Raw genomic sequence first — 23,565 nt, 5'->3', positions numbered from 1 at the left:
TCCTCATCAACACTTGGTATTTTCTGTTCTTTGGATAAGAGCCATTCTTCTGGGTGTGACGTGGTGTCTCATTGTGGTCTTGATTTGCATTTCACTAATGACAAGTGATGTCGAGCATCTTTTCATGTGCTTGCTGGCCATTTGTACATATTCGTTAGAGAAATGTCTATTCAAGTAATTTCCCTGTTTTCTAATCAAGTTGTTTGTCTTTCTGTTGTTGAGTTGTAGAGTTCTTTATATATTCTGGATATTAACCCCTTACCAGATCTATGATCTGCACATATTTTTCCCCATTCTGTAGGTTGCCTTATCACTTGGGTGATTGTGTCTTTGATGCACCTAAGTTTTAAATTTTGATGAAGACCTATTTGTCTCTTTTTTCTTTGATTGCCTGTGTTTTGGTGTCATATTCAAGAAGTCATTGCCTAATCCAATGTCATGAAGCTCTCCTCCTATCTTTTCTTCTAAGAGTTTTATACTTTTAGGTCTTCCATTAAGGTCTTTGAAACATTTTGTGCTAATTTTTGTGTGTGGTGTGAGGGAAGGGACCAACTTTATCATTTCGCATGTGGGCACCCAGTTTTCCCAGCACCATTTGCTGCTCTGGATGACTTTGACTCTTGGGGAGAGCCCTGGGGTAGGGAGGGTCAGAGGTCCTAACAGGCATAGAGCTCTGTGCACAGTGCTGGGGACATAGGGAGGTGTTGTCTGGGTAATTGTTGACAGAGATAAGGGACAGTCCCTGAAACACCCAGCATGGCTCCACCATTCCTCTTCCACTCATGAAAGTTTTGTGGAATGCAAGTGAAAGACAGTGAAACACAAGCATGGGTGACACCTGTCTGGAATGTGGCCACTTCTCACCGCCCCACTGCTGCATCCCTGACTCAGGCCCCCATCCTCTCCCATCTGAACCACTGCAGGAGCCTCTTCCTGTCTGTGCTTCCATCTTCACACTACCCCCACAGTCTGTCCCCCACACGCAACCAGAGGGACTTTTATGAGTCAGATCTGCTCACTCCCCTGCTCAGAATCCTCCCTGATGGAGAAGACAGTGTGTGCTAAGGCCCTGGGGCAGGAGCATGTCTGGATCAGTCAAGGAACAGCCAGGTGACCAGTGTGGCCGGAGCAGAGTGAGCCAGCAGGGGAGTTGGGGAGATAAGATCAGAGGGCTGAACTTGTCTGTCGCTGTTGGACCGTGGCCTTTCTACTGAGCCTCCACACAGGCCTCCCTGCATCGAGCCTTCCTCTGCAGAGAACCAGAGCCATCTTTCTCAAGTATAATCTGCTCACATCATCCCCTTCCAGAAACCCTTCTAAGGTTCTCACTGCTCCCAGGATAAAGTCCAAACTCCTTAGTTGACCTTCAAGGCTCCAGCCAACCTCTCCACCTTCACTTCCTTCCATACCTTCTCCCTGACCCCTCTACTCATTCCACACCCACCTCTGGCATTCCCGGACTACACCGTCCTTCCCTAGTCCTGCTCTACACCTTTGCCCAGACTGATTGTTCTGCCTTGCACCTCCTTCTTCCTCTTGTCTGCCTGCAGTCTCTCTTTCCTCCCTTCACCACCCACATCCTCTTCAGGCAGCCCTGACTGCTCCCTCCTCTGTGCTCCAATAAGCCTGATGTTCATACCTTCCTCACACAAAACACTGTGAAGAGTGGCTTATGGGATGTTCTGTGGATGCCAGGCCTGGCCCACAGAGAGACAGGGATGCTTTAAAAAGCAGGCTTTGCAACCTGACTGCCTGGATTCAGATCCCAGCTCAGGGATGATTCAAGCTGTGTGTCCTTGATGGGATGACTTAACTTCTCTGGGCTTTGACTTCCTGATCCATAATTTGGGGAGTCTCACAACAGCTAGGGTGACGGTTCTATACGAGGCACTCAGAGCAGTCCCCGGGCACTCAGCGAGTGTTCAGGACAAGTTAACTATTGTTATTATTTTTGCTTAAGTGTTAGTAAACGTTTATTGAGTGAATGAGTGAGCAAACTTGCATGACTGTGTGTTGATTGATCGGAGTGATCTCCCCTACAAAGCAAGGGTCTCCCAGGTGTATCCCCTCCCATTTTCTCCCACCATCCTTGTCTCTACCTGCCCACTCCTATGCCCACACTTCCTGGGCCAGGAAGAAGTGACCTCTGGCCTTCCATTCACAACAAGGAGACACAATGAAATTAGACACTTGAGGTGTTTTCCTCATGCCCTGACTGTTCCATTTTTGCTCTGCAGCAAGACCAGTCTCCACCATAATTGCCCAATGTGGCCTGCCAAGCGGATGCTGTCTGAGAGAATAATGTTACATTCGACAATTCCACACCATCACTCACATCCACCAGGTAATGGACCTGGAATCAAACGGCTTCTAAAAATAGACCATCATATTTCACTAATTGCTGCCCAGGGCCCATCCTTGAGTCTTTCAAGGCCTGTGTGATCTTTGAGGCCCTTGACCTTGGTCAGCTCTGCCTCTTAGAGTCCCTGTGGACCCAAGTGTGCCAATGAGGCAGCCCACAATTGCCCTGCCAGGGGTGTGTGGGAAGCAAAATGAAGGTAGAGCTAAGATGATGATATTGAACCTGCCTTCCATTTGTTCATTGTGCCTGGAATCCCCACTCTCTTTGACGGGATCGATTTTCCTTTATCTCCTATGCCATGGATATGTTTACACATCATTTATTATTCCTTGAAATAGTGACCACAATTTCATTCATCATCCTCTCCTCTTCCTGGGACAATCCTTTTGGTTTCAAAGTTGGCTTCCATTCTGTGCTCCTCTGGATCTTATAACTTCATGTGGGTGTATGTGCATGTTTTGAGCTCCTGCTTCAATGCCAACTGTTGTTTGTGCGACAAATATCCATTGCTTATTACTGTATTCTATGCACTGTGCTGGGTGCTTGAGAAGCACTTGTGTATCTATTAGTAAGGATTCTTTTGGTTGCAGGTAACAAATATACAGCTCAAACAGACCGAAGCAGAAAATGTAACTGAAAAGTCCTGGGTTAGGGATGGCTTCAGGCAGGGCTGGATCCAGGGGCTGATATGTCATCAGTACTTGGTGTCTAATATCTCTAAGTTCTGGCCTTTCAGCAGGCTCTACCAACATGGCTGGAAAGATAATCTCCAGCAACTCCAGGCTTCTATCCTGTGGGGAAAGCAAGTTTCTTTTCAAATAGAGCCAGCAAAACCCTGGGACTAATTTTCATTGGCCCATCCCTAAGCCAATCACTTCAACAGGTCTGGATCACATCTTAGTGACTGGAACTGGGAAGAGCCCAAGAGATGGAAGTAAAACAGGTGGCACCCCAGGGAGAGACTGAGGTACTGCTACCAAGAGCGGGGGGAATAAATGTAAGCTATAAAAATAATCCACAGCCATCATGGAGCTTCTAGGCTCCTGGAGGGAGACGGGCATTAACCAAATAAAAATGTAAATGGCAATAATCACACAGTGTAATCTGTATGCTGTGAAGGAGAGAAGCAAGATGTTTTGGTAGAAAACAACAGGGTGTGGTCAGAGAGGTCCTCCCGGTCCAGGTGGCCCTTTCTGAGAACCTGAACTTGACTTCTCTCCTTCCCAAATTGCAGAAATGACCTTTCTTCCATGAGTTCTGTCTTTCTCTCTTGTGTCCTTTAACATGCTCCCTATTGGATTCTATATTCTGCTGAACTTGTTTTATCTCCCCAAGTAAAGCAGGAAGTTCTCAAAGTCTAGGACTGTATCTTCTTTGTTTCTGTGATCTAAGGCAGGGTGGGTGGGCTGCTCGATTCGTTCATGAAGTTCTATTGGAACGCCTGCCACGTTCATTTATTTACCTATTCTTCAAGGCTGCTCTGAGTTACAATAGCATTTCTGGGAGTAGTTATATCCTAACATCGCTCCAGGGCCGGATACAGAGGAGGGACTTCGTTAGAAGGGTTTGTTGGAGGGCCAGAGGGAGGGAATGAAGGCACAAGCTAGCTGTGTGACCTTGAGCAGATTCCTTAACCTCTCTGGGCTCTGGCTTCAGATCTTGCAAAGCCAGCTGCCTCTTCTCATCCTTCAGATCTTGGCTCATATGTCACCTGTTCAGAAAGGCCCTCCCTGACCTTGAATGACCAATTTGGATGTGGTAGCATTTACACTCTTTCCGTGATGGAATGTCTCTCTGGTTTATTTTGAGGTTAGGCCCACCTGGGGCAGGCGTCCTTCCCCTCCTCTTACCAAAGCTTTCCCTTGTCTCCTATGTCACGGCTGGTAGGATAAGTGGAAAGAACTCTGGTTTGGAACTCTGGAGACTTGGGTTCATAATCCCAACACAGCCACATATATGAGCTATGAGAACCTGGGCAGACAGACCCTTCAGCTCTCTGGCCTCAGCTTCCCCGGCTGAAAAATGGGTGTGCTGGCTCTGGCAAGCAGGAAAGACCGGTGCGCCAGAGTGGCCAGCATGTTGCCCGGCCAAGTGCAAGTGCTTTGTTCGAGTTGTTGGTTTTCCTTTTCCCCTCCTTTTCTCAAGAGGGAGAAAGGAAAGATAGTCTACCCCAAACCTTGCCATGATCTGGCCTCCAACTACAACACCTTGCCTGCTCGAATTCTTCATACAATGACTGTGCCAAGGAGAGGCTGGAAGGTAGGCAGCTTTCTCTTACATAAAGCGCTATGCAAACGCGACCCAAGGCAAGTCCCCTAGTCCCACTCCCTGTCCTTCCAGGTTGCTGCCCCCAAGCCCCCCACCCCTACCTAAACATTTCAGACCCTTGCTGGCCTCAAGACTGGGAGAAGAGACCAATCTAAAGAGGTCATTTTCCAGACAGACTGGAGAGATCCGTTGGTGGGTGTGTGCGTGCTTGATGCCCCTAATTACTGAGCGACGCCATGGCGGGGCTGGCTATAGACTTTGACGGGATGTAGTGCCGAACAAAAATGCAGTCCCCCTCGTTCAAAAATTCATAAGAATTTCAAGACCGTGAAAGTAGAGCCGGCAACCAAGCTTGGGGCCCTTCGAATCACAGGACCCTGTGGGACCATGTAGGCTGCACCCCCACGAAGCCAGCCCTGCCTACTAGGAAGGAAGACTCAGAAGTCCTGGGAGTGAGGAGTAGAAGGTCCCTCAGTCCCAGAGAATCTGTCAAGGAAAAAGGGTCTCTTCGGGGACCTTGAACTCAGATGGCCACAGGGGCCAGGGAGGTAGTGTTAACAAGCAAAGCCGTTGGCTGGAAGAATTGGGATACGTCAATGAGCAAGACCATGGACACTCAGCCTTGGTGTCCAGGAGGCAGTAGGGAGCGGTGGGGACTGGAGCACACACGTCCATCAAAAGATGCAGCTGCTATTCAGCTCTAGGCTGGGTTCTGGGCCCAGCCAGCGATTTTCTTTCTTTTTTTTTTTTTTTTTAAGAATTATTTATTTATTTGAGAGAGTGCGCACGTGTGCAAGTGGGGGGAAGGGCCGAGGGAGAGAGAGAGGGAGAGAAGCAGACTCCCCGCTGACCACGGAGCCCGACACACGGTTCAATCTCAGGACCCTGAGATCATGACCTGAGCCGAGATCAAGAGTCAGACTGTGAACTGCCTGAGCCCCCCAGGTGCCCCCAGAGATTTTAATTTTTTCATGTGAGATATCCCAAGTTATTAATATTGGCAAATAATTTTTTAAAAAATTAAACACATTTGAGTGGGCCAAACAGAACAGTCATGTGGACCACTTTCAGCCCTCAGGGCTCCACTTTTTGACTCTGAGGCACAGAGCCTTCTGATGGCTAGAAATGGGAAGAAGGGTCATTTCTGGTCTGTGAGGCTCTCCCATCTAGGAGAGGGAGATGAGGGTAGGGCTTGGGTGACAGAAGCAGCTGGTCCTCCCCTCCCTTCTCACCACTCTGACAGCAAGCACAAGACAGGGTGGCAGGTGTGGGTTGAATGAATGACTGTCCTCCCCAGCTGGGACTTGGCTTCAAAACCCAAGGCACCCCCAGCGGGTGCCAACACAAGTCAGGGAAATCCTTAACTAATTAGTTAACAGGAACCAACGTCCCCCTACCCAACCTCCAACTAGAGCAGGAAGAAAAAGCTGCTGTAACGCTGTAAAAAGCAGTGCATCTTGAGTCAGCAAACCGGACTGGTTCTGAGTCTCAGGTTTCTCATCGGTAAAATGGGAATAGCAAGTTCCCAAGGGTTGTCCAGAGGACTGGATGAGAAGAAGCATGTAAAGTGCTCAGCGAAGTGTCTGATACACAAAAAATATAAGCTGGTGTTATTTTTATTTTCACCTTCCTCTCCTCCCCATCGGAGCATCTGGCTTATTTCTAGGGGCTGTGGGCCTATGCCAGAGCCTGTTGTGTAGAATTAAACTTTAGATCCTCGCAAAGTAGTATCAGCTCTACAAATTCAGGCTGGGAAGCATGAGGGTTCAGGAATTTTTGGCAGAGATTGGGGGCCCAGGACGGGAATTCTGAGGCTGGTTCAAGGTTGGAATTACGCTGCTCAAGATCACAGCAGTGATGTTCGTTGTTGGGACACTGGCATTCAGGGTCACAGTTCTGGGGTTCAAGGTTAGAAGGCTGCCATCCACTGTCAGAATCCTCAGATCTGTAACTGGACCCAAGGAGTACAGGGCTAGAGTACTGATGCTCATGATCGAAACTCTAGCGGGCAAGGTCGGAACGCTGATGTTCCAGGCCGGAAGTCATGTTCAGAGTCTGAGTTTTGAGGGTCAAGGTCAGGACACTTCAGTGGTGTTCACGACTGGAATTCTGGCGGGCACATTCAGAACCTCGGTGTTTGGTGTCGGAACTCTTGTCCCTGACTCCTTATTTTTGGGGTCTCATCCCTTATGTGTGTCATTAATGCTTTTATTTTTGGGGTCTCATCCCTTATGTGTGTCATTAATGCTTCATCGTCTACCCCCTGGCAGCAGTTCCTGAAGAAAGGCAAACCACAGAAGGTCCCCAAACCTCCATTTAGCCAGTGGGATTCTGTTATTTATGCCTCTTTCTCTTACTGTTTCTGGCGCCCATCCACTCAGGAGGTGCTCGCAGGAGTCACATCCTCAGGAAGGCAGCTGAACAATGACTCCCCTGCCAAGGACCCTTGGCCTGTTGTCAACCCCATTTAATTTACCTTTTCTTGCTGGCCCCAGGAAGCAGCCCTGCCAACCCCAGATCTCACCTCCTTGTGCTCCAAAGAAAGGCAGACGGGGTCAGGCCAGGGTCCGAAAAGATGCCAAGGGCTTGTGGCTTCCCGGCCCCGGGAGATGTGTGGCTGGCAGCGGAGTAGTGTGGGGAAGCGGAATAGCGCGCTGGTCACTCCGGGCACCACGAATGCACTGTTAACGTCGGCTGGGGGGGGGCAGCTTCATCGATGGTGGGAGGCGGGGGCTCTGCAAGATCACCTTTCAGCTCTACTTACCATGTGCGTGTGCACGTGGTGGGCACTCAGCGCTAAGGTGGCTGGCAGGGACCAGCCGCTAGGTCTCATCCCCGGGGAAGTGACTATAGCTCCCCTCCCCCCACCTTCACGCTCCCCGTCCCCCACCTTCACACTCCATTCCTTTACCTTCCTTATTTTGTTCATAGCCCTTTTCACCACCTGGTATATTATATGTTTATCTGGTTCATCTCACCACACCATAAGCTCCATCAGAGAGGGACTTGGTCAGGTTTTGCTCGTTTTCTCAGTGGTTAAATCTGAGCCTAGGGCGCCTGGGTGGCTCAGTCGGTTAAGCGGCTGCCTCCGGTTCAGTCATGATCCTGGGGTCCTGGGTTCGAGTCCACATGGGGCTCCCTGCTCTGCAGGGAGCCTGCTTCTCCCTCTCCCTCTGCGTGTCGCTCCCCGTGCTTGGGCTCTCTCTCTCTCTGTCAAATAAATAAATAAAATCTTTAAAAAAAATCTGTGCCTAGAATAGTAGTTATGAAATAAAATTTATTGAGTGAATGAATAAACGAATGAATTTGCCCCTTCACATATGGTCTTAGAGAGTTTTTCGGGCCTCATATCATTTCACTCAGAGCCTGCCTCCGGTCTTATCCACTCTATCTGTACAGAGTTTTTGGATGGGGGTGAGGGACAGTGGCAGTAGGGAGGGGCATTAACTCCTCCATAACTTCTTATTGCTCTTAGGATAATTTCCAAATCCCTTATCTGGTCACTAAAGGCCTATAAGAACTACTACCCACCTTCATATTACACATATCATATGACTCCCTATCTCCTTTCTCAGATCCTCAGGCTCCATTCAGGGTCTTACCTCAGGACCTTTGCACATGCTGTGCCAACTAGAACAATCTTGCACCCCCCACCCTGGCCCCCTTGGCCTCCTTAATTCATCTTCAATGACTCTATGTAAGCATCTTTCTCTTAACTTCCTAAACTTGATGTCATTTCCCTCATGATGGGCCCTGGCATTTCTTCTAAGAATTTGTCGTTAGAGGGGCGCCTGGGTGGCTCAGTCGTTAGGTGTCTGCCTTTGGCTCAGGTCATGGTCCCAGGGTCCTGGGATCGAGCCCCACATCAGGCTCCCTGCTCAGCGGGAAGCCTCCTTCTCCCCTCTCCCACTCCCCTTGCTTGTGTTCCCTCTCTCGCTGTGTCCCTCTCTGTCAAATAAATAAATAAAATCTTTAAAAAAAAAAAAAGAATTTGTCATTAGACCCCCTTGGTCAGTGCTTTTGGATTCCAAATTCAACACTGGGAGATAATCAGAACTGGAGGTTTCTTATGAGGGAGGTGGCCAGAGCCCATTCCTTTTTACTCAGAAAACTATAGAACCTGGCCCTCCTCCCATATGTGAGATGTTCTCACTCAAGGGAGGAGTTTGTCTCCCAAGCAGATTTCTTAGCTGCCTTCCAAAGCCTGTCCCATATAGCCCATCACCATGGGTTCTTGGTCCCTTCAGTTACTTCCCACCCTCCAGCTGTCCAGGCTGAGAGCAGGGCCTCCCTGGGGACTCAGAGGAGTTTAGAGGTGCAACCCAGTCTCTCTCTCTCTCTGACAACACCCATGTAACACCCACATACCACTCATACATCACTCTTTACAGACAGACATTATTAACTCATTCAGCCCTCACTGCACCCTCTGAGGAAGGTACTGTTATTATTCCCATTTTACAGATGAGGAAACTGAGCCCGGGAGGTTGAGTGACACATGCAAGGAGGCAGCTAAAAGGCGGCAGGCAGGTTTGAGCCCAGTCCCTGCACCAGTGCACACCCCCTCCTTTCCTCACTTCCTCATTTAACTCCCAGGCTTCTTGTCTTTCTTTTTGCTCTTCTCCCTTTTCGCCTAAGTAACCCAAACTCTCCTTGTTGTGTGGATGCTTTGTTGTATTCCTCAAGTTCCAGAAATCATAAGGGCAGTGTTTTGTTTTTTTCCCATCTTTTTTTTTTTTTTTAAGATTTTTTTTTTTTAATTTATTTGAGACAGAATGAGAGAGAGAGAGAGCACATGAGAGGGGGGAGGGTCAGAGGGAGAAGCAGACTCCCTGCTGAGCAGGGAGCCCGATGCGGGACTCGATCCAGGGACTCCAGGATCATGACCTGAGCCGAAGGCAGTCACTTAACCAACTGAGCCACCCAGGCGCCCCATGTTTTTTTCCCATCTTTATGATGTAAAGGAGAGAGGAGGGAAAGGTGGGAGTTTTCCATTTGATTTGCTGGAGAATGGGGTGAGGAGAGGAGGCACATGTCCTCCCAGGGGCCTGAAAGGCTCCATGCGGGCAGGACCCCCTACCTCTCTGACTTCATCTCCTAGCTTCCTGTGCGCAGCCATACTGATTGCATACTTACTAAATTCCTTCCTGCCTCAGGGCCTTTGCACATGCTGTTCCCTCTGCCTGGAATGCTTTTCCTCTCTTCTTCACCCACTTATTGCCTGCTCATCCTGAAGCTCCGGAATCTCCAGGAAGACTTCTCTGATTTCTGAATAGGTCAAATCCCCAGTTATGGTTTTCAGAGTTCTATGTGCAGACTCTCTTGGATGTCCCCTGTTCCCATTGTAATTTCACATCCATGTAAGCAGTTATCTGATTTCTACCTGCCCTCCCCCACTCGGAGTGGACTGTGAGCTCTCTGATGGCAGGATTTGTCTGCTGTGTTCGTCTGTCTCTCCTGCTCCTGGCATTGTGCTTCCCTCCTTGTAAGCGTTCTGTAAAATTGTGTTGAATATGTGGGTGGGGGGGCAGGTGAATGGATGGATGGATGGATAGATGGGTGAATTCAGAGGTTATCACAGCAGGCAGAAAGCAGACATCACACTCCTTTCAGTGGGGAGTGGGTGAGATAGTCTGAAATGTCTAGCTGAGACTCCAACCAGAAGTTTCTTATTGTCCCAAACTGAAAGGAACAAGGGCACCAAATATCTTCACAAATAGCCAGATCTCTGGTGCTCCAGATGTGTAAATGATCATTACAGTGTCTTTTAAGAGCTTTTTAAAGGTACCTACTTAGGTTCTAAAGGGTGCTATTGAATTTTCCTTAAGCACATGCTGTATATAGAGACTCTAAACCCAGGAAACGGAAGTTCTGAGGGATCCCGGTGAATTTGCCAGAAATGGGGGTTTATTTGGAAGCTGTACTACATTTGGGGGCAAGTGAACACGGTTTGGATCTCAGTTGTACCGCTAGTGCTCGAGGCCTTGGAAGGTCACTCCCTTCTCTGAACTGACATCTTCTCCAAAGTCCATCCTATGAGCACCAAGGCCAGCAGAAAGAGAGATCTTTTTCCTGGCTGTTCCAGCAAAAGCTCCAGAATTGGCTCTGACTGGACACACTTTAGCGATGTGCTCATTTCAGAAATGATTCCTGTAGCCGGAGGAGAACGTAAGTGAGGGGACTTCCTTGGGTGATAGACCACCACTGGGTCCAGGAGAAATACCTAAAATAGGATTTGCTTAATATTCTTCTTTAAATTAATTCACTGATTTAAGTAAAATAAGTTGTTTTAAGTTGGAAATTGGATATTCTGAACAAACGGTACCATTCACCATAAATCGTGTTGCGAAATTCTAGCCAGACGCTGGACCCTGACACCTGCTCTCTTTGGGTCAAAAGGGAAGATGTACACGTGTTAGAGAAGCGTTGAAATCCTGTTAGCTTCGAACTACACTTTCCCCTTTAGGGAGTCCGAAGGTCAGAAGGAGAACTGGAAAGGCACTCGTCACGCTGAATCAATGTGATTTGACGTCTTATCCCCATACAGCTATACGTGGGAATCATCTGAGGATCTTTGGAAGCCCCAATGCCAAGTCACCCCAGACCAATTAAATCAGAATCTCGAGGCGTGGCTCCCAGGGACTGGTACTTTTCAAAGCTCCCAGGGTGATTCTACTGTGCAGGGAGGTTGAGAAATCCGGATTTCAATGCGTCTAGTACTGGTGGTGTGTGTCCCACACTGGTGTGCCCGGGGTCCACTGGGCTGCAGGAAGGGGCTCCCTGGGAGACTGGGGTGCCCTGGGTTGGTCAGGGTGTGCCAGAGAGTAGGATCCTGTTTCTGCAAGGAATGAACGGAGCAGGAGTCCAGGGAGGGTCATTTAACACTCTCGAATGGGAAGGAAGCACGTGTCCTTCTCCCAGTCCAGAAGGATTAGATTCTTGGGACAAAATTTGGCTCTCCTCCTGATGCCACCCCCGCTATCTGGCACCCACTCCTTGTTACCTGAACCGGCTGCTACCTCTCTCCATCCATCTGTCAACCATCCCAGACCCAGCTCTGCTGCTCATCAGCTGTGTGGCCTTGAGCAAGTCATTCAGCTTCTCTGGTCTTCAGGTTCCTCATCCACATAATGGGAGCATACTGCTGAGCCCTGTGATCCTTAAGGGCATTTCCCCTTTGGGCACCTGTGAGTTTTCACCAGGGAGGCAGCCACAGGCTAACCCCACATCCAAGCCTTTGGTTGGGGGTTCCCAAGCCCTAGCAGAATTCAGATTCCCAGGTCTGTCCCCCAGACCACAGAATCAAGGTCTCTCGTGGCAGCTCAGGATCTACATTCTAACAAGGATCTCAGTCGATGCTGATGCAGGCAGCCCTCAAAGCACACTTTAAAAGCATCTTGCCTGTGCCTTAGGGTCCGAGCCCCTTAGCCAGAGATGCACCCCTACGAGCCTCGGCCTCTGCACAGCGGCCTCCTTTTTGCAGGTGAGGAACAGGCTCAGGGAGGCCAAGTCATGGGCCCAAGACTCAGCCAGGGCTGGGATTCGAATCCTGAACCTGCCAAACTCCAAAGCTGGTGTTCTCCTGTTTCTCACTGTCCATTTTTACATGGCAACTTCCACCAGTGGCCATCTTTCTCCCTTGCCTGCTTTTATTATTATTGTTTCTCCGTAGTAATTGTTACCTTCTTGCTTTCCGCACTCCTGGCCCACTTGAGTATATGCTCCATGGGAGCAGGGGTTCTGGTCTGTGTACTACAAGCACCTGACTTCGTGCCTGGTACACAGTAGATGCTTAATGAAGGGGTCACTGTGGACCTCTCCAAGCCTTAGTTTCCCCATGTGTAGAATGGAGCCCTTGGCTTGCCCACCTCAACATACTGAGCTCATAACAGGTGTTTTGCTCGCTATAGAGTGCTATGCCCAGAGGAGGAGGGTTTAGTTTGGCAGAGGTGAAGGTGAGGAGGGGCCCCGCTCAGGACCGAAGGGTCTGGTGCCTTTTGCCGTGGGGGTGGGGGCCAGGCCCTCACCTTCCCAAGGACCCTCCGCCCCCTGCTCCTACTCCTCCATATCACCTCCCCACAGGGTCAGATCTCACCACCACCCTCCCAGGGCCTGTCCCGGGGCCTCCCCTGAGGCCCAGCCAGGCTGCTTTGTCTTTCTTCACCTTGTAACTTCATCTGTACCGTCTGCTGCTGGAGCCGGCCCGTCTTGTCCTGGGTCAGGCCAGTGGGCATATCCGCTCGGAGGACCCAGAGACTGCTGTTCCCCGGCACTACCTATGGCGCCTCGCAGACCCCAGCGTCCTGCAGACGTGAGAGAAGGCCCTGTCAGCCCTGATGTGCGAAGTGCCATTTTTGGGGGGCGGGGTGGGCTGATTTTTTTGTTTTTCAAACACTGGATGCAGTGGCCTGCCCTGGAGGGCGGTAGAAACAGTCTCCCCTCTGTGCCTTTTCTTCTTTCTTCTGAGGGTTGGCCCTACGTGGGGGAGGTGTAGGTCCTGATGAGTTCATGCAATAAAGGGGCCTTACCCACATCCCCTTTTCTGGCTAGCATATCCCACAGCCCCCCTGACTGCCTGGGGGATTGCAAACTACAACCTTCCCCCTCCCTGCACGCAGCCTGTAGCCCACGACTCACCGAGTCAGGGGGGCAGAAGCTTGGCCTTCTTACTCGAAGGCCAGACCAACTCCGGGTGCCATTCACACTCCTGAGCTCCCCGTGGGATCAGGCTGAGGCTAGCTGCCTGCTGAGACCACCATCCAGCACAGCTCCTGCCCTGCCAGGCCCCCTTCCCTCACTCTCGCTGTCTCCTCAAGGCACTCCGTTGAAGCACCTCTACCTAACAATCCTCCCCTCAGACTCTGCTTCAGGAGACACCCACCTAAGCCCTGAGAGGAAGTGATCAGCGTGTTTAAAGCGTCTATCCACAGACAAATGCTAGAGATTGACAACTGAGAGTGACCCTCCGTCTAGGTCAGCCTGTCCCCTCCCCAGCAGTCCCACCTTTTCCCCATCTCCCCTGCATCTTCAGGATGGGCTCTCATGGACCACGGTACCCACAGGCATAGACCCTAGGCCACACCACAGCATCCTGCTGGGCTCAAGAGTTTTGCTTCTTCTGCTGACTTGGTGGGGATGATGGTCAGAGTGGGCTGCAGACCACGCATTTGTTTGCAGAGGGCTTTTACAGGCTGGCCTGGCCCTCCCTCCCCACCCCCTCTGCCAGGAATGCTCCCCTTCTCCAGTGTAGAAGCTCTGGGAAGCCGGGGCTTTGTATCCCTTTGGCCGGCATTTTCTGAGGTTTAGCCTGGCAGCCTTCCCTGCTGACCTTGGCCAGTGTAATGAAGTTGGGAGAGGCTCCCAACCAGCTCCCCATTAACGTGGCCTTTGAGAGTGCCTCAGGGGCTCCCAAATCTTTTGGGCTGCTCAAGTCAGGAAGTAGAGAGGGTGAGCCAGGCAGGGAGAATATGATAGAGTCAGTGGTGCTAAGGCACGGTGTGACCTTGGACAAGTGACACCCGTCTCCAGGTCTGGGATCCTCACACTGTAACGGAGGGCATTGGGCTCCCTGCTGTACCCATTCATTGGAAGAACATATATGGAGTACTGAGTAGATGCCAGGCACTCTTCTCGGTGCTGGGAAAATAGCAATAAGCAAAACAGGCAAAGTCCCTCCCTCATGGGATAGAACATCCCAAGTGGGGAGAATAGAAAGAATGTGGGATTCAGAGTTAGAAGAACTGGGATTTTTGCAACAGACTTATTTGAGCCTCTGTTTTCTCATCTGCAAAATGGGGTTGTTCTGAGGCATTACTGAGATGGGGGATGCAAATGTTCTTGGTAGTAACCACATCAAACATTTATTAAGCACCTACCCTGTGGCAGGTATATGGACAAAGACAATGCCCTTACAGTCTCTCCATGAGGAGCGGTACTGTAATGGTGGTGAGCGGAGGCTCTGGAGCCAGACCAGGTTCAAATCTAACTCTGCCATTTCCTCCGCCGTGTGACCTCAGACAAGCTGCTGTCTGATAAGAGAGAGGTCATAATTGTATCTAGATTCTCAGGTTGCTGGAAGGATGGACTTGGGTTAGGACGGGTACAGTCCTTAAAACACTGCCTGGCACATAGTAAGCAGTCAATCCAGGGGAGTTATTACGAGGTGCGTGTCAATCATCTCATTTTACGAAGGAGAAAACTGAGATTTTTAAGTACTTGCCTGAGGTCATCCAGCAAGAAGGAGCTGATGGAGATGCTGAAGGAGCCTCCCCAGGATCTGGACCCAGTGCCCGGAGCTCCTTCACCTCCCTTAGCCACTTGGACCTAGCGAGGCCAAGCTGAGCTGCCAACTGAGGCCAAGAGCTTTACAGCTTTGAAATACTGCGTGTGTGCATGGGTGCATCCGTGAGCTCCCATGCATACACGTGCAGGTGTACGTGTCTGTGCATGCTTGTTGGCCCACACCTGAGCCGACAGAACAGTTATCATCAAGAAGAACATCCAGTACGATTCCATTTATGTGGGCCCCAAGAGTAGGCAAAACTAAACTATGGTGCAAGAAATCAGAACAGTGGCTGCCTTTGGGGATATTGACCAGAAGGGGGCTTGAGGGAGCTTTCTGGGTGGTGGAAATGCTCTATACTTTAATTGGGGTGTATCCATTTATCAAAAGGCATTGCACTGAATGCAGAAAACTTGTATATTTTATTGTGTGTAAATCATACCTCAACAAAGAGAGTATCAGGGAAAAAATGATCAGTAAGAGATTTCATTTATGGAGTGCTAACTAACCACATGCCCGGCACTGTTCTCGGCACCACCAGGCGTCTGTCATTTAATCCTGGCAGCAACCCCCTGTAGCGTGCCTGTCTGCACACACATGTGCGTGGTCCTGTGTCTACCTGTCTGGAGCTCTTTCTGTGCAGGCTTATGAGTGGCTCCCAGAGCACACAGAGACACTGATTCACTTCCACACTCGGGGGCCTAGGCAGGCACGCGTGAGGGTGCGCGTGTGTCCACAGATCTGTCCACAGGAATAGATGCTTGCTGGCACGTGTGTGCTTCACGCACACACATCGGTAGCCACGCTCTGTGCGCTTTGCTGTAGCTGGATGCGAATGGCAAGCCCGCACCCTGGTCTGTGTCGACAAATCAAGCACTGTTAGCAGACAATAATGGCAGGGGATTGACAGCCAGCCGCCTGTGCCAGGAAGGAGTGGGGACTCCTGGGCCCCGGGCAATTAGCATCTCTAAAGGGCTGAATGGTGGCTAATTTGCAGATATGGCCCCATCAGCCAAGCACAGTAGGGAGATGACGGGCCTCCCCAAGGATTTGTGAGCTGCTCTTGGCGGCAGGTTTTGCTCAGGGAGGAGCCCACATGCTAAGCGAGTTAACAGAGCCTGCCTGCCCACACCATTCCTGCTTCTAAAGAGGACCTGAAGGCTCAGAGAGGGTGAGCAAGTTATCCGGATTAAACAGCCAGTAGGCCAGTAACCCAGGGATTGAGCATGGGTTTCCAACTTTGCAGGCATTGTGTATCTCCCGACGAGGACTCACACTCACAGGCAGCTTTCATGATTTTCTGCCATTTCCTTTTCACTAAAGGTACACGATTTTGTTAGTATTTTTCCCTTAACTGGCTCAATTTTTATATTTACATAAGTTTATTATAAAAGGAACCTGCCATTAATGGAAAGCTAGTATCTGATACCCATAAAGTGAAGTAGGGACCAACTGTCCCTATCCCCATTTGCCTGGGACTGAGGCTGTTCCCTGGGCATGGAACTTTTCCGTTTTAAAATCAGGATGGTCCTAGCAAACCAGGTTGAGTTGGTCAACCCAAATGGAAGACAAGTTTAAAAATGAATAACATGAAAATGAACTAGATCATTAAACTGTAAGTGGCTGTTGCAGCCTGCCACAGGCTCTGAACCTGGGGCCCGTTCTCTGTGCTGAAAACCGAGTTTGGTTAGGACTGGGAGCATCTCTTTGGTCCCACCCCCAGCGCTCACTCTGATTGGCTTAATTGAGTCAGTGCCCAAACTGCGCCAATCGTCATTGCCAGGGGAATGCACAGTTCTGATTGGCCAGGCCTGGTGGGTCAGCCTCCCGTAAGCCAGGTGGCTCCAGAGTGGAGGCACGATTTCCCAAAAACCTGTGAGGAATTTTTACCAGAAGGAAGCCACCAGACAGGCCTGAAACAGCAGATGACCCCTCTGCCCTCGCAGGCCCTGGCTCTCAGGCTGCCTCCCTCAGTCTCCCCATCTCTGAAATGGGAGGGTTGAGGACAGTTCAACTGGGTGATCCCTAAGCGTCTTCCAGGCTTGACATTCGGAGATTTGTCTTCCTTGGAACCAATCATTATTGGAGTTTGGTGGTGGTTGTTACTGTCTTTCTCCCTCTCACTTGCTCAGGGTTGGATGAGAAATGGGAGGTCATGAAAGGAGCATAAGACATTTCCAGGTTCATATTTGGGGCAAGTCACTTCACTTCTCTGAGCCTTAGCTTCCTCATTTCTCAGATGGGGAGAACAATGGACATCTATTTAGAAAGGCAGTGATGAAGGTTAAAATTGGCCAAAATAAAAACAAAAAACAAAAACAACAACAACAACAAAAAACCAAACCACTTTGATAAAGGAAATATGTCTGCAGGGGTGACTTTGGGTGCAAGAAACAGTAAGTCCAATCAAACCGACATAGACAATAAAAGACATTTATTGGATGGAGTAACTGAAAAGGCCCAGTGAGGTTTGATCCAGGTGGTGCAGGGGGTCAGGATGTCTTCCCAATGTCTACGATCCACTCTGCTATGCCCTTCTCTGTCCGTTTTGTTCTTGGGCCGGTTGCGTTCCTGGGAGCCCCAAAGTCACGTCCAGGAATCACATTTGCACACCGTGTCATCCAGAAGAAAAGAGAACTCCCAGCATTCCTGTGAAGTCTCAGAAGCCAATCCGATTGGACGAGTTTAAGGCACGTGCTCCACTCAGACCGATCGCTATGGCTGGAGGGCGCAATGTGCATATCCTGGAGATGCAATGCCCTGATTGGCTTATTCTGGAAAGGAATGCGCTGATCGGCTTATCCCTGGCAGAGGGGAGTCGGCTTCCTCAAGACCAGCTGGATCCCCAGCCGACCCGAGAGACCCTGGGAGGGGAAAATGCATGCTGGAAATTAAGCTTACCAGACGTGACGTGTCTGGTGATGACAGTGATGAAAGAGCTCTCAGGGACGTCTCTTCTTGTCCTTCACTGTCATTTAACGCCAGGGGGAAACTGAGGCTCAGAAGAGGCTGGCTCCACATGGGTGTCACCCAGAAAATGTAGACTGCGGTCTGCCTTTGGCCGAGTTGCTGTAAATCCCCACTGAAATAATAATACCACTTTGAGAAGGGAAAGGAAGGAGGAAAGACTAAAATGCCTTGCACACCTACCATGTGCTAGATTTTCTACACCTTCATGTCATTTAATCCCGTAGCCACCTTGGAGAGGCTTCTGGCATTGCTTCCGTTTTAGACAGGAGACGTGGAGACCAAGCGGGCGGAGATGGCTCAGGTTACAGGCTAGGAGGCAGTGCTGCAGGGGTGTGAAGCTAGCTGTGTTTGAATTCTGCTGGGGCCACTTGCGTTTAGTGGGCATCTGCTGTGTGCTAAGTGCTTCCCTGCAACCATCTCTTACTTGAGAAAGAGGGTCAGTGGGTTGGCCCCATCTTGCAGATGCCCCGTCTGCCCCTAGGAGGGTGGCATGTTCTCAGAAGATACCAGAGATCCCGTCTTGGCTGCTAGAAATGGTCTGTTTTTCAAATTGTCTTTGCCAGTGGGGACTGTGTGACTCCTTTTCTGCTCTGTCTCCTGCTCCCCATCCCCCCACATACCCCCCCCCCCTTTTTCTGGCCTGGCAGCTCCCCACTGGGAGCTTCTAAGTTTTCCAGGTTCCTGGTAACCAGCCCTGGGGCTGGGTGAGGAAGTTTTTCTGCAGACACCCAGGTCTTTGTCTCCCTGGGCCCCAGGGCTCAGCCCCGCCCCCTCCCCTCACCCCCCCTAGAGAGCCACCCCCCCCCCGCCCGCATTGGTTTTGTGCCAGTGTTTGGGCTGCGAGGGCCCCGGCCAGGCTCGAAAAAGGAATTATTTCAGTCTCCTTGCATAGTTCTCAGCCCAATTCCCAAAATGGGAAGTGGCCCGGGAGGGCCTCCCAACCCCCAGCTCCAGGGGAGGAGGGAGGAAGGGAGAACTTGGCGGAGCAAGAAGGAGGGAGGGGGCCCGACCAAGGACTCCACACATGCCCCCCAGCAGACCCCGACATGCATACTGCCGCCCCTTCTCTAGCCCTGCGGCCTAGAAAAACAGTCAGCCTCTGGGGCAGTGTGTTCAGTATGCTTCGGAGGGCCAAGGGGTGGCTCCGGGGAGGGGCACAGCTAGTGCGGATGAAGAGGTGGGGGAATGGGTGTGGACCCCATCTCCATAGCTCAAAGAACACTTGGGTTAAGGAAAGGAGGACACAAACGGGAAAACTGCCTCAAGTCCCGCCTGGGGGATGGGCAGCTAGCCCACCCAGAATGCTTTGTTCTTGGCCGCTGAGCCTGGTCCTCTTCCCTCCTCTTCTAGGAAGCTTTCCCCGACTGCCTACAGGGCTGTGTCAGGGTCTTGAGAGGCATGTTCTGACTGCAGTTATTGGTGAGCTCAGGACCACCTGTCCTGTTTCGCAGCATCCCTCACGGGTCCAGTGACCGCTCTGCTCAGCCTGGATGTCACTGTAATGACCAGCTGGGTTACTGGCCGGGGGGCAGGGTGGGTCTGCCTGACGGATTTGTCCCCACACCACTGACTGACAGAGTGTCCAAATGACTGGCTAGGCAGCTGCCTGCCTGCCTGCCTGATGATCTGTCCGACTAACACACGGATCACATGTCTAGATCACCATCTGTCTGTCCTTCTGCCTGGGTGTTTGGTTGACTGGACGAACGGCTGTCTGGCTGTGTCTTTCTGTCCACATAGGTGTCTGGCTGACTGCCATGCATCTGACTGAATGGGTGATTGGCTGTTTGTCTGTCTGTCTTCACGTCTGACCGAATGGATGCAAAACTGACTAGCTCCCCGTCTGCCTGCGTCGCCGGCGCTCTGACCACGTGGGTGCCTGACAGACCATCTGTCTGTCTGTCTGACTGGCTGTTGTATCTAACTAATGAGATGCACAACAAATTGCCTCTCTGTCCATTTCCTTGTTCAAGTGCCTTTCTGAATGTCTGATTGACCATCTGTCTGTCTGCTTGGGTGTCAGACCCAGTGACTGAATGACTGACAGATGATCTGCCTTGTCTCTGTCTGTCTGACTGGCTGACAGTCTGTCTGTACTTAGATGAATGACTCAGTCTGTTTCTCCATGTCCTGGTCTGACTGACTGCCTGCTAGCCCTTTCCATGTCTGACTGACAGGATGACTGAAAGCCTGATTGTCTGACTGTCTGTCTGCTAGGGGTCTGTTGTATCTAAGGATGATGACAGGAGTCTGCCCATCTCCTCGTCTGTCTGACTGACCATGTGTCTGATCAAGTGGATGACTGACTGCCCATCGCCTCTCTCTGTAGCCGACTGACAAGATGGCTGACAGGCTGACCAGCTGTTTTTCCACCTCTTTGTCCCCCTGACTGGCTCACTGGGTATTTGACTCCTGACTGTCCAAGGAGGATGCAATTCATGGGCTGTAGGTAGTGGTAGGGTTTGGATGATGCACATCTAGGACACCCCCACGCTTCTCTCCTTCCCTCTATGGCTCCCCAACCCTCCGCTCTCAAACCAGAGGAACTAAAGTCTTTTCCAGAGATGGGAGGGGAACTAGCCAGAAAACTTAGCATCTGCTCAGTGTCCTTGATTTCAAATGTTTGCACTCTATGAGTAAGGAAGGCATGATGAATGTGTGTTTCTCACCCCATTCCCCAGCCCCATTTTCAGGGAACCCTCCCCCGCCCCCGGGGTCTTAAGGAGGCAATTTCAATCCTCGAGGAGGCCACAAGGACATTCTCCTGACGTGTCAAGCCCTGCCAACCTTGGAAGCACCTTGGGGCGGGGGGGCCCATTACAAATCTTGACACTCTTGTTGTTTAGACATTGGGACTGATTCCCAGGATCGGGGGCAGACAGCCACACTGGGAGGACAGGCTCCCTGGGTCAGCATCGTTCCAGAGTCAGGAACTCCACAGCCCCTCAGAATGAAGCTGAGCCAGGGCAGAGTGAGTAATGCTTTGCTGGGAGGGAGAAGGCACAGTCCTTCCCTGCTGGGGGCACTTCCTCCTGGTGACAGAATTCTGCCCAGCTGCTGGGCGGGCTGCTATCTGACCTCCCTTCCTTAAAGACAGAACTCTGCTGATGAATTTTATTTGGGGATAAATATTTGCATGAACATGGGAGAAGAAGATGGGCAGGGAGAAATAGGAAGAGTTTGAGAGCCTCTGGACAGGAAGGGACCTCCCAAGAATTTAGCTCTGCCTAAATTTGTGTCCTTGTCTTTCTTAGGGCTCCCTGCGTTCCCCCAGATTGGCCCTTGGAGACAGCAGGCCTGACATTCCTTGCACAGATGGAAGGGATGACTGGTCCAAGCTCTGGAGGAAAGAGGGCATTCTGAGAGTTCTCCAGACCCCTGGACAGTGGATAGTAGCATTTGGAGATGGCTGTGTATCTGAGATCAAAGTAAAACTCAGTGTGTGACCAGGATCAGGGCTCAGCCTAGGATCAGGTCTGTGATCTGGTCCAGAGCTCAGACTGTGACCAAAGTCAGTGCTCTGTTGTGACCAGGGTCATGAGGGAATCTGTGACCAGAGTCAGGGTTCAGTCAGAATAAAGACACAGGTCAGGGCTCATTCAGGGGCTGGGATTATATTCAGTCTGGATCCTTGGCTGTAAGAGTCAACTGAGGTCCTTAACCCTAAAGGACAGGAGGGCAGAGGGGCCGGTATGCTCCTGGTGGTTCCTGCCCATCCTTATCCCTCTTCCCCCCAGGCTCTGAGGGCATAGCTGAGATGCCTCGCGAGCCCCAAGGACAGGTGAGGGTGCAGAGGGTTGTTCTCCAGTCCTTGCATGTTCTGCTGGAGGTGGGAGCAGAAGGCCATCCCTCATGTCTGGGGGAAGGTGTTGGGGCCGAGGACTGCTCCTGATGAGCAGGGAAGAGGAGGAAAAGGAGAAGAAAGTCATGAAAGGAAGTAGTTACAGTGTGGGGTCTGAAACAGACTATCTGGATCTCAGTTCTGGTCTGCCACTTACTAGCTGTGTGACCCTGAGCAAGTTACTCATCCCTTCTGTGCCTTCGAGTTCTTCTCCGTAGAATGGGGACAAAAGTAGTATTTACTTCATAGGGTTGTCGTAAGGATTAAATAAGCTAACACATGTAAAGTCCCTACAGAGTGCCTGGTTGGTTGTAAGTTCTCAATCAGTTTTAGCTGTTCTTATTAGCTCCAGAACCCCGCAGGGGCCACACTCTGTGAATAGTCCAGGGTAGAAGTCACGTCAGTGAGAGAGGGCGAGAGCCCAGGCTCCAGCTCCCCAGATCTGTAGGCCACCACTCTGATAGGTTCGGATGCCTCCAGAGTCCCCTCCATTGTAACAGTAATGCACTTGTAGTTACTTCTCTAACAGCTGTCTTCCCCCCCACCCCACCCCACCCCACCCCCGCCAACGAGGGTGTCTGCTCTCCGAGGGCGGTTTCTTATCTTTCTTGCTTTACCGCTGTGTCCTCAGCACCCAGCACAGTACCTGCACATAGTAGGTGCTCAGGAAACAGTTCCTGAATATGTGATCATACTAAAAGCAACCATTTACAATGGACCAGGCACTGCACTTGGCCTTCCCTCGAATTTTTTGGTTCAGTCTTTTAAAAACTGAGAATTAAAAGGGATACATCCAGATAGTGAAGACTGATTTAATTAAACACTACTGAAGGGTCTGCCATGGAAAGCCAGAATTCTCACCCCCACCTCTCCAGGTTCAAAAGCGGAGCCTTCCTTGTGTAGCCTTATAAAATCTTCACGTGTTTGTATGTTCGTATGCACACTCCACCAGGTCCCCGGAAATAGGGATTTGAGTCTGTTTTGTCCATGCTGTCCTCCCACTGCTTAGAACAGTGTCTGGCAAGTAGTAGGCTTTCGATAAGGATATGTTGAAAGTTCAATTTTTTTTTCTAATACCAGTGGGATTATGTCATATTACTGCTCTGTACCTTGCTTTGTAACTATAAATAAGTTAATAAATCTTAGAGATCTTTCCACATCAGCAAAAACACATTAAGCTCATTTGTTTTAATAGCGACATAATCTTCCATGCTGTGGCTGTACCATAATTTATTTAACGAGACCCTGCTTTGAAGCAGTTTCTGGTTTTCATTTTTCCTCACCCGTGATGATGACACTTTACTTCAGCTTCAGGCCTCCATTCTTTTTAATTAATTAATTAATTAATTTATTTATTTATTTGACACAGAGAGAGAGAGAACAAGTAGGCAGGGAGGCAGGCAGAGGGAGAGGGAGAAGCAGACTCCCCGCTGAGCAGGGAGCCCGATGTGGGGCTCGATCCCAGGACCCTGGGATCATGACCCGAGCCGAAGGCAGCCGCTTAACCGACTGAGCCACCCAGGCGCCCCTCACGCCTCCATTCTGCAAGCAGTTATCTCTGATTTTGGCTGAGAAGACTGCATCTCAGAGAGGGTAAGACACTTGTCCAGGGCACACAGCTGACCTCCAAACCCACCCTACGACCTGCACCTTTTCTCTGCTGCCCACCAGTGCCCCTCGCTGAGTTTGCCCATCATTCACCTCAGAGAAGGCTGCCCGGTGACGCTTCCATCACGTGACAGGCATGGCTCCCCCTGCAAAGTTCTCTCAGCCTTTGGCAGTGCCTCCCAGGAGCCAAAGCTGGGCTCAGGAGGCTAGCAGTCCCCAGATGCACCCAGAATC

The 23,565-nt window shown here is 50.7% G+C and overlaps 1 protein-coding gene and 1 long non-coding RNA gene across 2 annotated transcripts in view; one reads left to right on the top strand and one right to left on the bottom strand.

Annotated features, from left to right (window-relative positions):
* KCNB1 (potassium voltage-gated channel subfamily B member 1) overlaps positions 1-23,565 on the top strand; it is a 100,744-nt gene that overhangs the window by 10,501 nt on the left and 66,678 nt on the right. The window lies entirely within an intron of this gene.
* The window catches only part of LOC123851878 (uncharacterized), a 128,879-nt gene continuing 122,867 nt past the window's right edge, over positions 17,554-23,565 (bottom strand). Inside the window, exons 13-14 of the long non-coding RNA XR_010405877.1 lie at positions 17,814-17,994; positions 17,554-17,686 (exon numbers count right to left, since the gene is read on the bottom strand). This is a non-coding gene — a long non-coding RNA (uncharacterized LOC123851878). The remainder of the gene's footprint in view (positions 17,687-17,813; positions 17,995-23,565) is intronic.

The sequence above is a fragment of the Mirounga angustirostris genome, unplaced genomic scaffold (genome assembly GCF_029215605.1).
Source record: "Mirounga angustirostris isolate CCGP_5_RB_7025 unplaced genomic scaffold, mMirAng1.0.hap1 SCAF_10, whole genome shotgun sequence".
Taxonomy (NCBI): Eukaryota; Metazoa; Chordata; class Mammalia; order Carnivora; family Phocidae; genus Mirounga; species Mirounga angustirostris.
Note: the sequence above shows the minus strand (reverse complement) of the source record. Positions and strands in the feature narration are given on the sequence as shown.